We start from the raw sequence: 7,881 nt of genomic DNA, 5'->3' as shown, positions 1-7,881 counted from the left end.
CAATCCTGGAGCAGAGGGGACTTGAACCCAAGCCTCCTGCGTCAGACTTAGGGAGACTGCCATGCACCTCAAGAGCCCCTCTAAATTCACCAACATGCCAAATTCAAAAATTAGCAAGAGCAGATAAAATTAGAGAACCTGTCACCATCTCTAAAAAAGCAGACAACTCAATGAGAATATGATCAGGGTTAATGGTTTATGGTGACTACATTAGTCAAAATAAATTTTATTATAAGATAAATCTAAGATTTCTACAGATATTTTGGGGATTGCTAAATTTCAACTGTTATTTCACGAAAATTGAATTTAAATGACATTGCTATTGATATGCAGTCATTATGCTGACAGTGTGATATTGGCTGGAATTTAAGCTGTAGCATTATCTATTTCTCTCTATATGTTACCTCTCACCTCACACTCTCACTTTCTTCTAGGGACTTTTGATCCACCAAGTACAGGAAAGATGTAGTCTAGCAATGCATATGTGGGATTTGGTCTGTTTACTACCATTTCTATTTGGAGCAGCTGTTCTCTCTTCCAAGATCTCTGCACTGTTCTTATTCTGGACTCTTGCACATTCTCACTCAGTCTTTGATGATTATGCCTTCAAATGGACAGGCTTTTAGAACTGGATTTCCCTCACAAAACCTCTCCACCCTCTTTCTCATCTCAATTGAGCTAAACTCAACCTCCAGTCTGTTAACTCCAGATTATCCAATCTCATGCATATGGCCATTATAGGTATATAACTAATTGGAACAGAGTTAGGCCGTGCTAGGATGTGAAATTACAGAGTTCTGGGCAATCATGAAAATATTTGCTGAAATGCTGCACAATGGAACTAACAAACAAAGTAATCATGGATGATGTATGTTCTTCAAGAGGGGAAGCTGAATAATCGATGAATGCCCCACCCCACTCACCTGCTTGTTTCCTACCTGAAGCCCCAAAGGCCATAGAGATGCTCCAGGATTCTGCACCACAGGACAAAACCAGAGATAATACTTTTGACTGCATTGGTATCATGGCAGATTGTATCGCACTTGCATAAAGTCGATGTGTTGGACCAAAGAAAGATTATTTAGTTGTTCCAGAGATATTGAGACCATCACTATTTTAAATCTATTTTTCTCATTTTTGGTTTGGAACTGCAAGTTGAAGTAGAGAATTGAACTTTGAACTTTGAACAGCATCTTGTTTTTTAAAAAAAGCGAGAACAAAGTCTTATGTTTATTGTGGGGAATTGGCCTGGAAAGATAATGCAGGTTAATTAGTGTTCTAAGGGCACTGTAGAAAATTTGGCACTAAGACATTGCTATGCTCAGGGATGATAGCTGGTTGGGCGTTGAATTGGCCAATCAAGGGAGGACTGGTGCTGACCAAACAACCACAGAGAATGCTGAAGGAATAAAGAGAAAACAAAGGGTGAACTAGTTCTGAGTGGGTTTTGAGCAGCAGACAGTTTTATGTTCCAAAATCTCCTGGATGCTTTTGTTTTGCTCTCTCTGGTTTCACTCTGATTATCAACTTGTTGATGTTCTGAGAAGAAAATTCCAGTCTGTAAGGAGTGAGTGAATAATTCTGGAAGTCTGCTGAGGCTGTTTGTATTGACAGGAAACTTCAAAATTCAAGCAAGATATCCATTCCTATGTGCCTATAATACAAACCATCATCCAAGGATTTCATGAAGGCCTGGTATTCATCTTTGAAATAGTTATTGAACTGGTAAATTACCACCGTTATTTTCTTTTTCAATTTATCCCTTTGCTGTATCTGTTTGTTTATTATCAATGAAGATTGGGCTTAGATCATTGACATTAATTAGATAGCCTTATTATTTATTTGTGTCCTGCTAAAGTTACATTTACTGTAATAAATCGTTAATTTTTGTTTAAGTTATAAACTTGGTGTCCAAGAACCCTTATTTGTAAAGTCTGGTTATGAACAATTGAGCTAATTTGAGAGTTATTGAATGTTTTAATTTCACTGTGTGGTGAATCCAGTGATAGTGAGGCTGATTTTGTTTGGCTTGTTATCCTGTTATTGTAACAAGACCCAACTCCCAATTTTGTTGAATGCATTTTACCAAATAAGGTCAGGCCATTGTAAGTTGTGAAAAAATTGAAAATACTGCTTTACTATGTTTTCATTGTTTTTGATATAACTGCATTGTAGAAAAATCAGGTTACAAGGGAACCTTCTTGTCTTGCCTCAGAACTCTGCTCCACAGAATTTGTGGATGGATCTCCTGCAATGCAAGTCATCACAACTCAACTTGTATCTTCAAATAAATAATCCATATTATTGTTTCACCAGTTCTCGTTGTGTTATTAGTTTGTTCATATGAAAGAGAAGAATAGAGCAGCCCCCTCCTTCAGGGTCCTTTCTCAGCCTAGAAGCCTTTCCACAGCTGCTTAACACTGATACAGCAGAAAAAGTTTCACTGTCACAAGTATCCTTGTTGAGCAGCTGCCAGCCCAAAACCACTGGGCCTCTCACTGAAGAAGCCGATAACTATAAATCCTTCTTCACTCCAATTACAGCATCGGCTGCCATGTTGGGATATTTTGGATTATTGCCCCATTCTGCAGCATTAACCAATGTCTACCCACTCATTGAAGCTGATATCTTGAGCCTAGCTTCTTTTCATCTTGCATCCCATTCTCCTATAGTTGACCATTCAGATATTGGCACTGTGATTCCTGATGTTAAGGTTAACACAAGCCATGATTGGCAATGAACAGGGAGGCAGCACAAAAGAGTGAGTTAATTCGAAAAACATTGTTCATTTGTTGCAATACAGCTCCTCGATTATGCTGTAAGTATATTTCTTTCAGAATTCCATTCAATTTATTTACTCTATTATCAAGCCATTCATGTAATGATACCAGGACTACAGAATTTCATGATAATTTTATGAGTTGTTAGGTTTGTTTTATTTTTGCAGCTGTCAATAGGCTAAATATTTTTTAATGTACTATTTCAACGGCAGTAATTTACTTTTATGCCATATTTTTGGGATATTTCTCTTGGCCGCCTCTCCCCTCTAACACTTACTGGACTTCTGTTTCAATCCTGTTTCATTTAATCTATGTCATTAACAATGCAAAACCTATCAGCTGAGGAGCACTTCAGAAAAAATGGACTCATAATGGGTTTTATGATGATTTGAAGAAATTCTGGAGTTTTAAATCACACCAATATCGCTAAACAAAGACAGAATAGAAACATAATGTATAGCAAAATGCAAGAGTTTTATTTCTTTTTCATGGGATGTGAGTGTTGCTGACAAGGACACTATGGGAAGTCCATGGAAGGTCATTTTAGCTTCTCAGAGAAGGTTATCAACCACTCTCAATGTGCAGATTGGTCACTGAAATATTTTGAGGAGGCTACGTACCTCTCATTTAACACCATTTTTAGATTTAATATCACCAGGCCATATTTACTGGGCCTCAGGAGGCACAGAGATGTGTGGAAGACAGGACTTCTTGCCCCGCCCACCAAGAGTACTCCCATAAAATTGGACCTCTGCATTCATTGGACACTACCACCAGTAATTAGCAGACCCACTTCCACTTCCAACAATCTTCTGCCCTTCTCTGTTGTCAACATAGCTGTCTGCAGATGGCAAACCTGTAAAAAAAATCAAACATTTCATTACATCCAGTGAAACCTGTGGAAGGTACATTATCACAGGTTTCCTGGCTGCAAATTCTCGTTCAACCCTCCTTACCACACAGTTATTATTGAAGTCATTTCATTCTCATCTAGTAAATGGAACATTTTACTTTCCACTTTCAGCAAGAAGCCCTCCAGCTCAATCAAATGCTGCATTATATTTCCTCAACTCAGTCTGAACAATATACTTCCAAAGATATCGTCAATGTGCTACCATGCCATTTCTTTAGTTTCTACCAATTCCACCTGGCACTCTGTCTGTTGTTTTGGTCTCTTGAGAGTCTTTCATAGATTGATTGCTTTGATGCTAATTGTGCTTAAAGAAACTTCCCTGCCCTTAGAATCTGCTGCTTTTTTTATCTTTAGCTTCATAAGCTATTATATAAGGTATTAGCACAACTTCATTCAGCGTTCACCCCAGTGGATTTTCCACCCTCTCACATGGTAGAGTAAGCAGTGCTGGTGCTCATTTGCAAGTCAAATAAGGCCTGATCACAAAAAAAAAACCATCAGATACACACAGCACAAGCCTGTCATCTGCTCAGTCTACATTCTACACCAAAATTCACCCGATTGTGTGATCTTCAAGTGGAGAAACGTAATACATTTGCTTCCATTTATTCTTCTCCTTTAACTGTAGTGGCACCACAGAAAAATATCTATTTTATTGCCAACATTTATATGGGTAGCAATAGGTAATCCAGTTTTTAAGTGGCTTAGCTGGTAGTCCTGACAATGTAAATTTGTAAATATAAATAATCCCTTTCCCACCCTACATTTTTCCCATTTCCTTTGAAGCCATTGACTTCAGTGACTCAGGCATTCTTCTGTGACCTCCCAAATGGTCTTTGTTCATTTGTAAGCCTTCACAAAAAAACAGTTTACTACACTGCAACAGTTACTACACTTCAAAAGTACTTAATTGGCTGTAAAAATTTCAGAACATTTGAGATCATGAAAGGCACTACATCATTTTTCTGACTGTCTTTTCTTTTCACAGTATCACCAAAAGTTTGTTTTACAATGCGGAAATTGTACCAACTTGACTTTATAAATTTTCCCACACTTTCTCACTATGGGTTGTCTAACTCCAATTTTTACCATGACAGAACACTAGATGCAATCAATAGAACATAGAACAGAGAACATAGAACAGTATAGTACAGTACAGGCCCTTTGGCCCACGATGTTGTGCCAAACTATTATCCTACTAAAATCAATCTACCCTGCATACCCTACATTTTACTATCCTCCATGTGCCTATCCAAGAGTCGCTTAAAAGTCTCTAAAGTATCTGACTCCAGTACCACTGCCGGCAGTGCATTCCACACGCCCACCACTCTCTGTGTGAAGAACCTACCTCTGACATCTCCCCTATACCTTCCTCCAATCACCTTAAAATTATGCCCCCTCGTAATAGTCATTTCCGCCCTGGGAAAAAGTCTCTGACTATCCACTCTAGCTATGCTTCTCATCGTCTTGTACACCTCTATCAAGTCACCTCTCATCCTTCTTCGCTCCAATGAAAAAAGCCCTAGCTCCCTCAACCTTTCCTCATAAGACCTGCCTTTCAGTCCAGGCAGCATCCTGGTAAATCTCCTCTGCGCCCTCTCTAAAGCTTCCACATCTTTCCTATAATGAGGTGACCAGAACTGAACACAATATTCCAAGTGTGGTCTAACCAGAGTTTTATAGAGCTGGAGCATAACCTCATGGCTCTTAAACTTAATTCCCCTGCCAATGAAAGCCAACACACCATACACCTTCTTTACAACCCTATCAACCCTATTTGAGGGATCTATGTATGTGCACCCCAAGATCCTCTGTTCCTCCACACTGCCAAGAATCCTGCCATTAACTCTGTATTCTGCATTCAAATTTGACCTTCCAAAATGAAATAGTTTGAGATATTTTCTAATCAACCTGCTCAGTGATGTTATAACACAACTTTAAAGCTCAAACCAGGATCTCCTCGCTCAGAGGTCTGGACACTACCACTGCACCACCAGTGCCCTTATTAGCTTAAACACAAAGGTAGTTACTCACATCAGCTGTGCTGAGGCAATTTGTTACCTTTAGTTGAGATCAGGAAAGAAAAAAGATTGAAAGCAGAACCTTGTGTGATCAGTATGGCCTACTTCTAAACTCTTCACCATCTTTACCGAAGAAACCATTTAATAACATTTATTGAAAATATGAGTAGTCTTTTAATAATACATGGGTTCATCAGGTGCAAATAAAAGTCCCATTCCATTTTGAAGTTTATGATGGGTTGGAATGTTAATGAATATCATCACTCAAGGGGAATGTTTCACTCAACTGCCAAACTGATGGGACAAAGGTCTTATTCTTGATGCTGATGATAGGAATCTGTGTGAAAACAAAATAGACCAACCTCGCATCATTTCCTAATCAGCGTGGGCCCATAACACAACATCGTCCACACCTTTGCAGTGAAGGCCTTAAACTGCCAAGCTTACTTAGTAAAGGCTGCAGAACAGTTTGTAAGGGAATTGTCACTGAAGTGCAACTTTTCTGAAGTTGGGTTTAAGTGAGTTAGGCAGCTTGGAAGAGTTACCTTGCATCTTGCCCAGAATCATAGAATGATACAGTACAGAAGAAGGCCATTCGGCTCATTGTGTCTGCATCTTACTGGGGATAACTTTAACTGAGATATTGTGAAGAGTTCCATTATCCAACATTGGCATCCCTTACTTGAAAAATTAATGGTTTTATTATTTCTAGTCAGTTGAACATTTTTGAGTGGAGCTTGCAATTTGTTAGTGGTTTCAAAGAACAACATAGTCCAGTGATATAGGTTATAAACTGAATACTTAGCTGTAACATAATAAACAAGTAATTAAATCAGATTTTACTTCAGCCCTTAATTAATGTAATTGGCAGTCAACTAATTAGCTGGCCCCTTTCTTGTCTCCATGGTAACTGTGGGCTGCCTTAAAGGGGTAATGTGAACATTGCTGAGCAGTTTCACTTTCCCAGATGGAGCTCTAAATGTTTGTAAATTCTATTGCAACAATGCCAACTTTGATGTTTAAGATACAGACATAGGCATAACTGCTCTAACCTAAACTTATAAAATGTGTTCACACTCATTCTGCTAGTTTTTAAAATGCAGGCTGTGGTTTTTAAAAATGCAAATTTCCCACTGGAGAAATATTGATGGAGTTATGTTGCTCAATCCATACTTCACTAATTTTATATACAAATATTGCACACTCTTGCATGTCACATTGCCAGACCAGGTAGCCCAACTAAAGTAATTATTATTGGTAAAAATGAAAAAACATCAGGAATGCAGAATGATACTGATGGGTATGTCAGAATGGCTTCTGATGGGGATGTCATTGGTATAGAGATATTATCCCCTAAGCTATTAGTTTAGTGGCATGGTGGCTCAGTGGTTAGCACTGCTACCTCACAGCACCAGTGGCCCATGTTCGATTCCAACCTCGGGGGTCTGTCTGTGTGGAGTTTGCACGTTCTCCCTGTGTCTTCATGGGTTTCTGCTGGGTGCTCCCACAGTCCAGAGATATGCAAGTTAGGTGTATTGGCTGTGCTAAATTGGCCATAGTGTTCAGGGATGTGTAGGTTAGGTGCATTAGCCATGGGAAATGCAGGGTTACAGGAATAGGTTAGGAGGATGGGTCTGGGTGGGATGCTCTTCAGAGGGTCAGTGTGGACTTGTTGGGCTGAACGGCCTATTTCCACACTGTGGCGATTCTATGATCTATGATGATTCCTCCCATAATCTTAACTACTGTGCCCAGCTCATACTGTTACCCTTGGGTGGGAAGTGTTAAAGTCTACTCTATAAATGTCAAAAATCGTAAATTCTTCCAGTTCATGCAGTTGGTATTGTGTATATATGGGAGAGGAAAAGGGCTACAGACATTTTAAACTGTACAAAAGGGTAAATTAATTTTACCTTTCTCCCCATATACATTACTCATGCATAAGTATCAGCATGTTTCCTTTTTTGCAGTCTATTCGGTACACACGGCAACTGATACTGTGATACTTTTAAGACATAGAGGTTAAGGTTGAGACATTCATAAACCATAATACCAGACATAAGTGAGTTATCATTTTCTCCCTGTTCTTTACAATACCTGAGCAGGAACTGATATTGAGACACCCACAAGCCACACAGTGCCAGGTAGGAGTAAGTTATCCTTTACT

At 39.0% G+C, this 7,881-nt stretch overlaps 1 long non-coding RNA gene across 1 annotated transcript in view; it reads right to left on the bottom strand.

Annotated features, from left to right (window-relative positions):
• Positions 1 to 3,276: 3,276 nt before the first annotated feature.
• LOC125486013 overlaps positions 3,277 to 7,881 on the bottom strand; it is a 28,718-nt gene continuing 24,113 nt past the window's right edge. The window contains exon 3 of the long non-coding RNA XR_007264709.1: positions 3,277 to 3,636. This is a non-coding gene — a long non-coding RNA (uncharacterized LOC125486013). The remainder of the gene's footprint in view (positions 3,637 to 7,881) is intronic.

This window comes from Rhincodon typus, chromosome 24, assembly GCF_021869965.1.
Source record: "Rhincodon typus isolate 14 chromosome 24, sRhiTyp1.1, whole genome shotgun sequence".
NCBI lineage: Eukaryota > Metazoa > Chordata > Chondrichthyes > Orectolobiformes > Rhincodontidae > Rhincodon > Rhincodon typus.
The sequence above is the reverse complement of the archived record's forward strand: the minus strand, read 5'-3'. Positions and strand labels throughout refer to the sequence as shown.